The sequence below is a fragment of the Poecilia reticulata genome, unplaced genomic scaffold, assembly GCF_904066995.2.
Source record: "Poecilia reticulata unplaced genomic scaffold, P_reticulata-male-v2 Scaffold_160, whole genome shotgun sequence".
Classification (NCBI taxonomy): domain Eukaryota; kingdom Metazoa; phylum Chordata; class Actinopteri; order Cyprinodontiformes; family Poeciliidae; genus Poecilia; species Poecilia reticulata.
The window spans coordinates 7,157-22,838 of NW_027675258.1; the positions used below are offsets into that span (position 1 = coordinate 7,157).

General features: G+C 47.5%; 1 long non-coding RNA gene and 1 pseudogene across 2 annotated transcripts; both read right to left on the minus strand.

The window, feature by feature from the left end:
• Positions 1 to 1,894: 1,894 nt before the first annotated feature.
• On the minus strand, positions 1,895 to 2,984 carry LOC145550700 (uncharacterized). The gene is made up of 3 exons (XR_014086549.1): positions 2,522 to 2,984; positions 2,416 to 2,445; positions 1,895 to 2,072 (listed from the first exon to the last, which is right to left on the minus strand). It is a non-coding gene; the product is annotated as an uncharacterized LOC145550700 (long non-coding RNA).
• A 4,289-nt stretch (positions 2,985 to 7,273) lies between these two features.
• Positions 7,274 to 15,045, minus strand: LOC145550699 (eukaryotic translation initiation factor 3 subunit D-like; annotated as a pseudogene). Its single transcript, XR_014086548.1, has 15 exons — positions 14,922 to 15,045; positions 14,278 to 14,358; positions 13,393 to 13,528; positions 13,240 to 13,325; positions 13,107 to 13,171; positions 12,592 to 12,718; positions 11,849 to 11,980; positions 11,627 to 11,774; positions 10,013 to 10,143; positions 9,848 to 9,933; positions 9,229 to 9,358; positions 8,460 to 8,602; positions 8,199 to 8,391; positions 8,017 to 8,110; positions 7,274 to 7,376 (listed from the first exon to the last, which is right to left on the minus strand). The product of XR_014086548.1 is annotated as a eukaryotic translation initiation factor 3 subunit D-like (transcript).
• Between the last annotated feature and the right edge of the window lie 637 nt (positions 15,046 to 15,682).

Here is a 15,682-nt window from a genome sequence, read left to right on the forward strand (position 1 = left end):
TAATAACGGTTATTAATGGTTAATAATATTGGCCCCTGGCAGATGCATGAATTATTCTGTCTAATTAGTTTTTTTAGTCTCACTGGAACTTTTCATTAAAATGACAGAAGCCTGACCTGAAGGTGGGCTGGTTCACATCAAGACTGAAGACAATAAATCTGGTTTTAAAGCTTTTATTTTGGAGGAAAAGTTGTAGGATAACAATGAAGAAAACAACAAACACATAATAACTCTTAAATTTGAAGTTCTATTAGTTTTTTCCTTTGAAGTTGCAACAGAAGCTCAAACCAAAAGAAGCAAATGATAATTTTAAAGAAACATGATGAGATCATTTCACAGAAAGTTTGAACAACATGATGTTTGGCTACAGCTGGTCAGAAACTGAGTCATTTCAGATGTTCTGGGTTCAGAAACCTGTTTTTAATCAACAGCCACTTTTCACCAAAGTCTCAACAGTTAAAATGAAACGTGTGAAGAGCAAACAGAAAAGATAAAATATGGGAGCAGAAACTTCCTGGGCTCCTTCAGCCCATGCTGTCTGTGGATTTGGGGATTTCTTTAACAAACATTTTTCTTGTAGTCCTCCAGGCTCTCCTCACATTTCTCTCCATAGTATTTCTTGTCACACTCACACAGGCCAATGCGGGCGTTCTTCACCTCAACACATGTTCCTCTGTCTTTACCTCCACAGTCGACTCCTTTACAGGGAGACTCATTCGTCCACTCTTCGTCACTTTTTATCAGAACCCTGAAACGTTTAACTGGGACAACTACTCCTTTGCCAAACACACTGATGGTGCAGTCCCCTGTGTAAAGGTACGGGGTGGTCTGCTGCTCGTCAGGACTAAACTCTTCTTCATTTGGAGCTTCTTCTGCCTCTAAAGCATGAACGCTGCCATGCTCTTTACGAATGAAAGCATGAATGGCTGAATACATGCCCTTCACGTTAGCACAGCTCTCTAACTTTGCTCCGACTTGATCGCAGGGCACGGGGTTGTTGTAGCACTTCTTAATGGCGTCTACAACTTGAGCCGTTTTCTTGTGGTTCCCTTTCGCTTGTTTGGCAAAAGCCACACTAGTTTTCCCTTTTTCTACTGCAGAAAATCCGGTCAAAATATGACTGTTCAGCATTTAGAAATAACCCTTGTATGGTTTGAACTCTGGTTTTAAAAGCAACCACCATCCAGTTATAGTGGTAAAATGTTTTATCTAAATACTCCCTGATGTTCTTTGCCAGATCCTTACGCTTCTCTGACTCTTTGATCAGGTCCAGAATGTCCAGTTTAACATACGGATCAGGTTCTGAAGTGCAGTTCTTGTGGATCTCAAACATAGCTGCAGAAATGTCGCGTGCTTTATTAGCCAGAGCGTCTTCATCTGTTTTAATGTTACTGAAGAGGTTGTAGAAATTGGTCATGGCGATGGCTCTGTGAACCAGCAACGCGTTAACGGCGAAATATTTTGAGTCGCCGTTCATCACATCTCACATGGTCTTTCAGGAGCTCTTCATACTTAGCTTTGTAAATACCTTACCTGCTATACTGTAATGCAGTTCATCCACTACTTTCCAGCCTTTTTAAAGTAATTTTCTATTATTTTGTCTTTGCCATCTTTCTTCAGATTTCAAAGCAAGGCTCTCCACAACCCTTCAGCAGTTCCCCGAGTTTGTTCCATGCTATAGTTATTTTCTTCTCCAGCTTTGCATACTCACTGCTTTTCCAATGTTAAACACTATTTCCTTCTGGTTTTTATCTATCTTTATGTTTAGATCATCAAATTTTAACTTGAGATAATCTAGAACCCTTGTTCTGGATTTTTACCAGCAATGACATTTACAAATTTGTGATGGCAGTTAAATACGACCCAGCCTTTGGATGAGACAATAAAAGGTTTAACTGCATTTACAATCTTCAGAAGATCTTTAGCTGCAGCCTTTAGGTTGTCTGCTGTCTTTCCTCTCTTCTGCAGAGCGCGGTGATCCTGCAGGTCGGAGCGCGGCGGGTCGCTCAGGCTGCAGGTCAGGAATGAAGACAGCAGCAGCAGCAGCAGAACCGGGCCAGACGGCGCCATGACTGAGGACAAACAGGAACGCTGAGGATTCACGACATAAAGTTTTTCTGCTAAAGTATAAAACCTGCTCTGACCTGCAAGAATGAAAGTTTGAGAGAAATGAATAAAAAGAACAATGTGCTTCAACCTTCCTTTTTTATCTTAGCAAAAGATTAAATGAACATTCTGCCCAAAATAATCCTGAACAAAGCAAAGAGGATCAGCAGAGATTTGTTCAAATGCTGCAGAAAAACATAAAACACTTTTCATTTTCTTTTGAAGTGAAGTTACTGCTTTAATTTAATCAGATTTGAAAACTGCATGCAGCCATTTCATTTCATTCCCAGTCAGAGAAACAAAACGTACCGGGACCTTCAGTTCTGGCTGATTCTTTTTCTGGAATCACAAACGGTTCAGAAGTTTAAAAATGAACAAAAGAAGTTGATTTAATAGAAGTGAGACCTGAACGGACCGTGGAGGTTTGGAGATCTGGACCAGTTTCTGCAGAGCGACTGGGAATCCACCAGCAGACTGGTGAAGCTCAGCCCCAGTCCTGGTTTTATAGGAGTGACTTGGTTCACTCTGTAGGCAAATGCTCCTTTTTCACGTGCAGCTTGATAAATTCAGGTGGGAGACTGTTAACATCTGGACCCGATAGCGCCTTCACCGGCTCCCAGTATGTTCTCATTTGAATGAAAAGAAGAAGGCTTTCTGCCAACGTGAGCTTTTCCAGGATAAAGGACGTGTTCAGTTAGTGGCTCTTGTATAAGCAGGTAAAACCGTTGGAAACGTGAATAATAATCTAGAACAGCAGAGTCTCAGTCCAGAGCAGAAGGACACGGTCGAACGCCTTCTCCAAGTCCACAAAACACATGTAGACTGGTTGGGCGAACTCCCAGAACCCTCCAGGACCTGCTGAGGGTGTAGAGCTGGTCCTGTGTTCCACGACCAGAACCAGAACCACACTGCTCTTCCTGAATCCGAGGTTCGACTATCCGACGGACCCTCCTCTCCAGGACCCCTGAATAGACCTTACCAGGGAGGCTTAAGAGTGTGATCCCCCTGTAATTGGAGCACACCCTCCGGTCCCCCTTTTTGAACAGGGGGCCACCACCCCAGTCTGCCAGTCCAGGGGAACTGCCCCCGATGTCCATGCGATATTGCAGAGTCGCGTTAGCCAACACAACCCGCAACATCCAGAGCCTTAAGGAACTCCGGGCGGATCTCATCCACCCCCGGGGCCCTGCACCGAGGAGCTTTTTGACCACCTCGGCGACCTCGTCCCCAGAGATTGGAGAGCACAGCTCATAGTCCCCATGCTGAGCTTCCTCAACAGAAGGCATGTTGGTGGGATTGAGGAGGTCTTCGAAGTATTCCGCCCACCGGCCCACAACGTCCCGAGTTGAGGTCAGCAGCGCACCATCCCCACTATAAACAGTGTTGGTGCTGCACTGCTTCCCCTCCGAGACGCCGGATGGTGGACCAGAATCGCCTCGAAGCCGTACGGAAGTCTGTCTCCATGGCCTCTCCAAACTCCTCCCACGCCCGAGTTTTTGCCTCAGCGGCAACCCGAGCTGCATGCCGTTTCGCCCGCCGGTACCTATCAGCTGCTTCTGGAGTCCCACAGGCCAAAAAGGCCCGGTAGGACTCCTTCTTCAGCTTGACAGCATCCCTCACCGAAGGTGTCCACCAACGGGTTCGAGGGTTGCCGCCGCGACAGGCACCAAACCTTGCGGCCGCAGCTCCGATAGGCCGCCTCGGCAATGGAGGTACGGACATGGTCCACTCAGACTCAATGTCCCCACCTCCCCGGAACGTGTTCGAAGTTCTGCCGGAGATGAGAGTTGAAGCTCCGTCTCACAGGGGACTCCGCCAGACGTTCCAGCAGACCCTCACTACACGTTTGGGCCTGCCAGGTCTGACCGGCTTCCTCCCCCCCACCGGAGCCAACTCGTCACCAGGTAGTGTCAGTGGACAGTTCCGCACCTCTCTTCACCCGAGTGTCCAAGACATACGGCCGCAAATCCGATGAGACGATGACAAAGTCAATCATCGAACTGCAGCCTAGGGTGTCCCGGTGCCAAGTGCACATATGGACGCCCTTATGCCTGTACATGGTGTTCGTTATGGACAATCAGTGATGAGCACAGAAGTCCAACAACAGAACACCGCTTGGGTTCAGATCGGGGGGGGCGTTCCTCCCAACCACGCCTCTCCAGGTCTCACTGTCATTGCCCACGTGAGCGTTGAAGTCTCCCAGTAGAACAAGGGAGTCCCCAGGAGGGGCACTCTCCAGTACCCCCTCTAAGGACTCCAAGAAGGGTGGGTAATCTGAACTGCTGTTCGGCCCGTAAGCACAAACAACAGTCAGAACCCGTCCCCCCACCCGTAGGCGGAGGGAGGCTACCCTCTCGTTCACCGGGGTGAACCCCAACATACAGGCGCAAAGATGGGGGGCAACAAGTACGCCCACTCCAGCCCGGCGCCTCTCACCGTGGGCAACTCCAGAGTGGAAGTACGTCCAGCCCCTCTCAAGGAGACTGGTTCCAGAACCAGAGCCATGTGTCGAGGTGAGGCCGACTATTTCTAGCCGGAACCTCTCAGCCTCGCACACCAGCTCCGGCTCCTTCCCACCAGAGAGGTGACGTTCCACGTCCCAAGAGCTTCTGCAGCCGAGGATCAGACCGCCAGGGTCCCCTCCCTTGGCTGCTGCCCATAGCACAATGCACCCAACCCCTTTGGTCCTCGGACAGGTGGTGAGCCCATCGGAAGGGGGACCCACGTCTCCTCTTCGGGCTGAGCCCGGCCGGGCTCCGTGGGTAAAAGCCCGCCACCAGGCGCTCGCCATCGTGCCCCACCTCCAGGCCTGGCTCCAGAGTGGGGCCCCGGTGACCCGCGTCCGGCGAGGGAAACGCTGATTAGTTTTTCTAAATTTAAATAAAATATTGTCACACGGACTTTGCCATGTTGTTCATGCTGCAATGCATTCTGGGTAAATGATGTATGCAATGTCTGATTGTGCTAGCTCTATCCAGCCACAACTGTGATGAGTAACATCTTTAAGCCTTTTCAAATTGAACCAGAGCGTTAAAATCGATGGGACTGTAGAAATCACAAGAGATGATGAAGATGAGGAGGAGCAAACGGAGGAAGAGGACAGAGTTGGCCGTAGGAGCTGGTCTTTGCTGCTGCTGCTACTTCCAGCTTTATAAACAAAACAATGAATGACACGTACCTCAGGTCGAACGGTGTGATCCAGTAAGTATTCTGTGGCTCTGTGTCCAGTTCGGCAACAGCTGGTTTGGGCCCGGTGAGATCAGTGGTTTCATACTCAGTACCAGTATCATTAGCTCTGTTAGCATTTCATTTGCTCTGTCGCCGCAGTGAGGTTTAGGTTTTTTGTGGGTGAAAACTGTCGGCTCAGCATTTGTTTTTAGCTCGTTAAAGTAACAATCACCTGCTTTTGTAAGTTTTGCTCGTACAAATGACTCAAAGTCTTCTGGAGAGAAATGTTGATGCCTAAAATGTAATTTATCAAATTACACCTTAAACTCTCGACCATTTGGTCTTAATCCTCTCAATGTGACATCATCACCAGAACCCTGAGAGGTAGTTTCCGGATATAACATATTAATGCTTATATCCGGAAATTTGCGCATGCTGGAGGGCAAAATGCCTCTTCATTCACATCCTGTCCATAGCGGCGCTGCTGCAGTATTCAACAAAATGTAACCTGGAGATGTAGGTATTGTTGATTTAGTGCAGCGCAACAGCAAAGGGAAAAATAATGCAGAAAAAAAGTTAAAGAACTCGAAACCACTTTTTCTTGCTTCTGTGTCTGCTATGCTACACAGACTCGTTGGCATAGCAACTGACAACAACGCCACTATGCATCAGGATTCAGCACCAAAAATACTCAACATTTCCCACGCCACGAACAAACATTCAGTTACAGGTTTATGCTTTAGACTTGATGTTTATTTTACGATATTAATAAGCAATTGCAGTGGTAGATTACTGCTAGTAGCTAAGCTAACAGCAGCTGTAAATTAGCTACTGCTGTTATTAGCAAAGCTAACAGCAGCTGTAAATTAGCTACTGCTTCTATTGGCGGTGGTAGCTTAGCTAATTTAAACACCTTCTCTACTAATGATCTTTTTTATTTTGTAACTTAACTGTTAAAGTTGTCAACGTCAAGCTAGATTAAGTGAACTACTTCCTTACATTTAAAATTTAGCATGTTATGTTAACTTAGCAGCTAAACCCAACGCCAGTCATCGTCGTCAGTAGGGTTTTAACCTCCATTGGTGAGATGCAGGCGGAGTCTTGAGCGGTGACGTCACGCTGCAGACGGTCCATAGCTGATCGGACCGTCAGCTACGATGTCAGTTTTAATCAAAATCGCTAAAAACCTGTTAGGATGGCAGATGGAGCGAATCCCGTGTTCTGCAGCTTTAAGTTCAGACTGAAAGCTGCTGGTTTAATGATTAACCTGGTAGCTGAGGGTGAAACGAGCAGCAGGAACAGGAAGGCTCACCTCAGCCGACCAGACGGGTTTATCAGCTCCCCTGAGGTCCTGGAGACAAACGCTGCTCCTGTGTTCAGGTCAGACGTTTGTGGGGGGACGTCCTGCGGTCAGACGGCGATAAGCGGAGACGGAGGGATGGAGGATTTGAATAGAGGAGCAACTGAACATTTGAATGCTGAGCTGGACCTTAATGTTATCGGGGTCAGAGGTCAACCAAGAGCCTTTCTGACTCATTTCCATCTAAACTGTTCCTCTCTGGGCTGACCGCCACATTTTATATCCCTAAAATTACACAGAAAAGCTCATCGCTCCGTCATCCAGAAGCTTCTTACAGCTTTCAAATTAAATATCAATTCATCAAAAATGCATAATTAATGAAAAAGGAAATGTTGTTGCTTGCGACACAAAGTCAAAATGGCCGCCGACGGTGCAGGTGACCTGGAGGTCACAGAGTTCCTGACCTCAGGCTCGTCTCCTGCATTGCTTCACTCTGAGGTCAGTCAGAAATATTTACTTTATATTAATTTACCTGCATGTAACAGTTGAAACTTTATATTTACTGAATATGACATTTCAAAAGCTCCCAAAATTATTTTAATTTGTCTGAACTTTATTCTTTATGGATCAACTTGTGAGAATATCGACCCATTTCTGTTAAAAAACAAAATAACAATAAAAACAGATGAAGCATTAAAGTAATTTGCCCAACTTGTCTTTATTGAAATTTAATGGGAATTAAATTGTTTCTTTGTAAAGATGGAGGCTGATCTGAAGCAAACGCTGCATCAATTCTCTTCGTCTGAAACGAGAACAAAATCAGACATGATACCTGGAACTGAAACGTGTACGAATTTACTCATAAAACTTAAATATGAAAACAAGCGTCTTAATTTAGAGCAAAGTGAATTAAAGTCAGCAGGTAAGATGTTAGAATCTGATCAGTCCTGCTGACCGTTGCAGACAAACCTTCATGATTTGAGTGAAAATAAATGGAAATGTTCTAAACTTGTATATCAGCAGGATCTTTCAATTTGAGGCCCAAAGTAATTTATCACTCATAAATATTTTAATTCCAGAGGCCAAATCAGAAAACCAGCATGTGCACCAACACCGACAGCCATCTTTAATATTTGGTTGCTCAATCACAAATCCTGCAAATGGAAATTATGGAGTTTGTTGTCATTTATGATGCGATTAAATGCTTTATTGTGAAAGGTCTAATGACAGGAAGTGGTTGGAGTGCCTTGTTACCGTGGGAACAAACTTATTTACATGTGATTTTTAATTTATAATAATTATAAATTATATAATAATTTCATAAACCTGATTTTTTGACATCAACACATTTTGAGAACATTAATGGAAACGCAGCTTCTGTTTCTCCAAGTAAACGAACTGAAGCAACAGAGGAAGGAGATAAAAATAACCCAGGAGCTCACCTTCCTCCTCCTCGTCCTCCTCATCCTCCTCTTCCTCCTCCTCTTCGTCGGAGCTGAAGGTTCCCTCAGGCAGGCTGTAGACCCGGATCACTTGCTGCAGGAGACAAGGGAGGCGATCAGCTGCGGCTTGTGGGCGGGGCCTACTGGCCGTGGGCGGGGCCTCTGGCCGGGGCGGGCCTCACCTTGTTGGGGTCCTTCAGGATCAGGTACTTGCCCTCGTCCAGCTTGCGGCAGATGTCGATGACGCAGCGCAGGATGCCCCAGGCGTTCTCCATGCTCAGGTTGATCTGGCTGGCGAACTCGTTGGGTTTGAACTGCTGGGTTCCCAGGATGACGTGGCGGGACGAGTCCTTCACGTGGTAGCGGGAGACGTACCTGCGGGGCGGGACGGTCTGGTTACGTGCCGACCTTTGACCTGGGAGCTACAGCGGAGCGATCCTCACCCCAGCTTCAGGTACTCGGAGCCGGCCAGCATGGCGCAGCAGGTCCAGCGGGCCAGCTTGTAGCTGTTGTTCTTCAGCTCGGTGGCCAGGACGGCGCCTCTCTGGGAGTCCAGCTTCTGACGCCAGTCCACCCCGTTGCAGTACTGGGAACAAACCACAGAACCCAGTTCAGCTCCATCGAGGAGAAAAAACAACCTCTGGTTGTTTAAATATGGAAGAAAAGGCTGGACCTTCAGGGTTTCACCTGTTTTTAGTCATTTTGTGCTGGAATTCACATTTTGAAATCGGGGATCATTTCTCCAACTGAATCGATCAGAAGTTGGATAAACCCTCTGAGCGAGGAAGCAGTGGGAGGAAATCCCCAGCATGCACCCTGTTCTTAACATCGTTCTGATTTAGTTACTCTTTGGGTACAATTGAAAATGTCTCCACCTGGTGGTCAGGGGTGTGAACTGCTACAAGTCTAAATGAGACGGCCTTCAAATTTTAAAAAATCTGATCAGACAGAAAATATTCTGTTAACCCTGAGTTGAAGTTAGAAACACTGCCACCTGCAGGTGAGAATAAGAATCACTTAAACCAAACGTTTTGAGTATTTTTGATAAAAATTTGCAATAAACTCACAATTATCCATTAGCATGAAATAATGCTGAGATCTGGTGATTTACATTAATATCTATGAACAGCTGGAGGAACTGAAGCAGTTTTGATGAACAGGAAACTCTGTGTTTTGACAGGAAGTGACCAGCGCGGCGTGGCGTCCTCTCACCCTGGAGTCCCACTCGTTCAGCGTCTTCATGTTGAGGAAGGACACTTCGCCATTGGCGCCGGTCATCACGCCGTCGTGCTCACAGCGCACGATCAGGTCGATGTCTTCCCCCAGCTTCCAGTGGCGGTACCTGCGTCACACAGCGGGTCAGAACCGGTCCAGTACCACACAGCGGATCAGTACCGGTCCGGTATCACACAGCGGATCAGAACCGGTCCGGTACCACACAGCGGGTCAGAACCGGTCCGGTACCACACAGCGGATCAGAACCGGTCCGGTGCCACACAGCGGGTCAGAACCGGTCCGGTACCACACAGCGGGTCAGAACCGGTCCGGTACCACACAGCGGGTCAGAACCGGTCCGGTACCGGATCAGAACCGGTCCGGTACCACACAGCGGATCAGAACCGGTCCTGTACCACACAGCGGATCAGAACCGGTCCGGTACCACACAGCGGATCAGAACCGGTCCGGTACCGGATCAGAACCGGTCCGGTACCACACAGCGGATCAGAACCGGTCCTGTACCACACAGCGGATCAGAACCGGTCCTGTACCACACAGCGGATCAGAACCGCTCCGGTGCCACACAGCGGATCAGAACCGCTCCGGTCGCTACCTGTACGCCACAGACGCCACCTCGCTCTTGTCCATGTCCTCCTCCACAAACGGGTTTGGGTTGGGGAACTTGTGTCTCTCTCCGCCCTGAACGCAGAGGATGAAACGTGATTGGTCGTCAGCGTGAAGCCGTGGGCCAGGGGGCGGGGCCGGGGGCGGGGCTTACCATGCGTAAACACTGCTGGCTGAAGTTGTGGTTGATGTAGGTGGCCTCCATGGCCAGGTTACGGGGGGAGTTGAAGGAGTTCCCTTCGTCCTGCGGAGGCTCGTTGGCCGTTTCGCTCACGGTCAGCAGATCTGGAGAAAAGAACGAGCAAACAGCTTAACGGGGCTTCCACCTGAACGGTAACCTGGTCAGGTCCATCAGGGTTGTTTAGTTCCTCCAGCTAACGGGTTTTAATGACGGAAGGAGGGAACTTGGAGAAGCTTCATGCCTGTTCAGGAATCCACAGATTCAAACTCAGCATCTTCTCCTGAAGCCGCGGCGCCAACAGCTGCCTCAAAAACTCTAAAGAAACAAGTCTGTAGATTTGTTGCTTTTTTTAAAAGTTGCTTCCCTCTAATGACTCCCTACTCTCAGCCAACGCTTGGCCTCTTTGGCTTTTCCAATAAAGGCGTCTCAAGAACTCGATTGGACAAAATTAATGACCGTCATTTGAGGTTTTTTCTGCTTAATTGTCGTTAGCATCAGACTTCATTTATTTATTTAGTTTTCTGTTGTAACTTATAAGCAGTTAGATATAATAACAGCAGACAGATTTTATCAGCTGGACCGACTTTAGCAACGTCTTCATAACTCCAGAGCTTCAGCTTACATTTCAAATAAGAGCATCAACTTAATCACCGTTTTCATAACTAACTGAAACAATTTTTCTAAGATATTAATTAGTAAGTTTGGCTAAATGTTGATCCAAAAATAAATCTGTTTTGGTTCCTGGAAAAATGTGAATCTAAAGACAAAATTATCAAAAATTATTTTACTAAACTAATTATTTTAGAAACATCACTGCAAAGAATCACCTTCTGAATTGTTCTTAATTTCCTTGGGGTTGCTAAGCGTGTGGGGTGGAGCTAAGCGTTTTAGGAGGGGCTAAGCGTCTGGGGCGGGGCTAAGCGTTTAGGAGGGGCTAAGCGTGTGGGGTGGAGCTAAGCGTTTAGGAGGGGATAAGCGTTGGGGTGGAGCTAAGCGTTTTAGGAGGGGCTAAGCGTCTGGGGTGGGGCTAAGCGTTTAGGGGGGGCTAAGCGTGTGGGGTGGAGCTAAGCGTTTTAGGAGGGGCTAAGCGTGTGGGGTGGAGCTAAGCGTTTAGGAGGGGCTAAGCGTGTGGGGTGGAGCTAAGCGTTTAGGAGGGGCTAAGCGTGTGGGTGGAGCTAAGCGTTTTAGGAGGGGCTAAGCGTTGGGCGGGGCTAAGCGTTAGGAGGGCTAGCGTGGGGTGGAGCTAAGCGTTTTAGGGGGCTAAGCGTCTGGGGCGGGGCTAAGCGTTTAGGAGGGGCTAAGCGTGTGGGGTGGAGCTAAGCGTTTTAGGAGGGGCTAAGCGTCTGGGGCGGGGCTAAGCGTTTAGGAGGGGCTAAGCGTGTGGGGTGGAGCTAAGCGTTTAGGAGGGGCTAAGCGTGTGGGGTGGAGCTAAGCGTTTAGGAGGGGCTAAGCGTGTGGGGTGGAGCTAAGCGTTTAGGAGGGGCTAAGCGTCTGGTTTAAAGCTGCACTAACAGCTTTCAGCTGCAGAAAGAAAGCAGCTCTGAGTTAGAACTGAAACATTCAGCTGAACATTTAAACTGGTCTGACCGAAGTCGGAGTTGTCCCTCTTGTCGAAGAACAGCTTGTTGCCGACTCTCTGGACGATGATGTCCCAGGAGTTGACTGAGCGCGTGCAGCACATCAGCGTGGCCAGGATGGCGTCGGTGGCGAACACGTTGCCCTGCGTCTTGGCCAGCTGGAGACGAGAGACGGACAGGGTTGACCCGCTGACCTCTGCATAGCGGCGTGGTCGTGAGGAGCGGGGCTTACCTTTCTGATGACCGGGTCGTCGGTGTGGTGACGGTGTGGAAGATCCTCTTGATGCTCTTCAGCTGCTTCTCGTTGCGGGTGGTGATGCGGTCGAAGGCCTTGTCGTAGTATTCCAGCGCACCGCAGCACTCTCTGGAGGAAACACAGCGCCGCGTCAACGCTCCGCCCCCAAATACCCAAACCTCAGGAGGTCACCCCGAGGCTCGCCCCCAAACCTCAGAGGTCACCCTGAGGCTCCGCCCCCAAACCTCAGGAGGTCACCCTGAGGCTCCGCCCCCAAACCTCAGGAGGTCACCCTGAGGCTCTGCCCCCAAACCGCAGGTCACCTCGAGGCTCCGCCCCCAAACCGCAGGTCACCTCGAGGCTCCGCCCCCAAACCGCAGGTCACCTCGAGGCTCCGCCCCCAACCGCAGGTCACCTCGAGGCTCCGCCCCCAAACCGCAGGTCACCTCGAGGCTCCGCCCTAACCTCCACCCCTGCTTCGCATGTAACAAATTAGTGTCAATGTATATTAATGTTTTCAGAGGTCAGCAGAGGTCATCATCAATATCTTCAAAACAAAGCAGCAGACGTTTTCATTATAAGATGTGAGTGATGTCAGGGGCTGGTTGACCTTTCATGACCTCTGGAACATTAATATTCTTAAATGATAAAAAAACAAAAGAATTTGATGCATAAACGCAGTCGGATTAATTCGACACCAGTTTGGTCTGATTGAGCGACGGGGAGCGGATCGGCGCCACCTACATGTCGACGGGTCGGACACCTCCATGTATCTCATCTTCATCAGTCGGGGGAAGTCCATCTCCTCCTTCACCTCCCAGTCGCTCCGAACCTCCACAGACGAGTCTCTGGGCTTCAGCTGGGCCTGCAGCACAGACACGATCACCAATAATCGATTGATCACATGAATCATTTGAGCCCCAACACATTGAAGCCATTTCTTTTGCCTGTGTCTTATTTGTTCTGTAAAGCTTCATCTTTTACTGCTCGAGTTGTTTCAGATTTTATTGTTTTTAAAGTTTTACTGCAGTTACATTTCAGCGACTTTTAAACTAAATAAGCTGCTAAAAATATTACTAAATGTTAGAAAAAAGATTTTGATGATTTCAATAATCGATTCATCATGAATGCATGAGTATGTGAAAGCTTTAACATGAAACCTGATGTGATCAGACGCTCAGCTTTCTGTTGCTGATATTTAGCTCAGATTATTTTATCTACTCATTTCTTCAGCGTCAGTAAAACTACCTGAGATTCTGGTCCCACTTCTGTCGGACTCCAAACTGCTTCTGGAACTTCTTCTGCAGACGCATCCGATCCCTGAACACAACCCGGTTAACCCTGTGATCCCACCGACTCTCCGCCCGGCGCCGTCAGGCGGGTCTCACCTCTCCTTCTGCTTGGCGCTCTTCGGGAGCGTCTGCATGTTGAACTGGGTCAGATTCCTGCGGTCCTTGTCTCTGCGCAGGTTCCTCTGTGGAAACAGTTACAGAACCTTTAATCCGACTGGTTCCTGTGGTTCTGCTGAGGTTCTGCGTTACCTGAGCAAAGCGCATGCGGTTCCTCTGGTACGCGTCTTCTGCGTTTTGGCCGTGTCCACCAGCTGGAAGCTCGTCTCGTCTTCCTCGTGGAAGTAAGCGTACTGACTGCCGCCGCCGAACTGAGACGAATATTTATCTGAAACAACAGGAGAAACCAGACTGATGACCGAAACCATCCACAGGATGATCCTCGGTTATTAAACTTCCCCCAGACTTTGTTAACTGCGTTTTAGCATGTAGAGTTTTGTGCATCCACCAGCTAGCTGTTAGCAACGCTGAACTAAACAGAAGATCCACAGCTCAGCCAGTCCTCAAACGCCTCATCAGGAAACTTCCCGTCTCTGCTGGGAGCTAACGGCAACGGGAAACGCTTTGCTCCGTTTGGAAAACTCTTAACTTCATCTGTGATTGTTTACCTGAACAAGAACCTGCTGATCAACAAGAACTAAAGTTAAGTGGAAATATCTATTTTATGAAAAGGTTATATCACACTTCCAACTTGAGACCGAAAGTGATGATTTAAATCGTTTTTAAAGCAAGAAAATGTTTATTATTTAAAAAAGGAACTGAATTGTTCATTAGAAGCATTTTCTCTTTTTTCTAGCTTAAGAAGCTACAACACAAGTTTTATGTATTATTACTTGATTAATCATCAGAATAATCAGTAGATTACTTGTTTACAAGCCTGACTAATCTTTAACTCTAAAATAATAATTTCTATAAAATAAACTAGAGCTGCACCGACTACAGTTTTCTGGCCGTTCTTTAAAAAGCCTGACCCATTCTGCTTTAATGTCTAAAAGTTGCTCTTCATATAAAACTGTTTATCAAACGTTCATCTCCATGTTTATCTCATGGCGGCGCTTGAAGCCGCCGTTCACTCACTCGTGTATCTCTTGTCTTGGTAAGTTGCTCCGGTCCAGTCAGCGACCTGCCAGAACCAAAACACACAGAGTGAAGAACCAACTGGAGATCAGAGCGGCTCAGACAGAACGAACCGATCACAGATCGTCAGTCAGACAGAACGAACCGATCACAGATCGTCAGTCAGACAGAACGAACCGATCGTCAGACAGAACGAACCAATCACAGATCGTCAGTCAGACAGAACGAACCGATCACACATCGTCAGTCAGACAGAAACGAACCGATCACAGATCGTCAGTCAGACAGAACGAACCGATCGTCAGACAGAACGAACCAATCACAGATCGTCAGACAGAACGAACCGATCACACATCGTCAGACAGAACGAACCGATCACAGATCGTCAGACAGAACGAACCGATCACAGATCGTCAGACAGAACGAACCGATCACAGATCGTCAGTCAGACAGAACGAACCGATCGTCAGTCAGACAGAACGAACCGATCGTCAGTCAGACAGAACGAACCGATCGTCAGTCAGACAGAACGAACCGATCGTCAGACAGAACGAACCGATCACAGACCGTCAGACAGAACGAACCGATCACAGATCGTCAGTCAGACAGAACGAACCGATCACAGATCGTCAGACAGAACGAACCTTCCCAGTCGGTCTCCTTTGCTGAACGGTTGGTACGGCATGTCCTTGAACTTCTCTGGACGGCGCAGGGGCCCCATCCAGACGGGTTGTCCTGGATCACAGGGGCGTGAAACTTCGCCATGACCTGACGTCAAACAGACAGACGGTTGATCAGTTTTGCACTTTAATAATCAGCTGATTGATCTGCGTATGGCCAGGGTCTCAGATCGCAGCAGCACTCATTTCTCCAGCAATGAACTCAAACAGAGCATTGATCAGATTGCGCAGTGGGCTAATCATCATCGACCCCTGAAGGAGAGAAAGACGTCTGCTGTAATTTAAGATGGAAACATTTTCAAGGATTACATTCATTTATTCTTCAAACTTAATCATTTCTGTAAATACTTTGAGTTACATCGTTTCTTTAAACTGGTTTCCTTGGCGACTTTGTGGTTATAATGAGAAAAAAATTAATTTAAATAAAAAAGATATAACGATAGTGTCAGTAAAATGTATTTAAAACATTTTAATTTCCGTTTGTGAGTGTTGTGCTTTTTAAATAAGTGTAGCTGCAAATTCAGCAGAGAATTATTATCAGACATTTCCATATAAAAGCAAAAAATAAGATCAGCACAACTTCTATACATTTTTATGAATAAAGAAATCAGCTCAGAATAATAAAAAAAATCAACATTTAGACGGGGAATAAACACATCACTTAAACTTTCATAGTCCAGAAAAAACTGAATGTTTAAATATCAATTTGAAAATTTACAGAATCA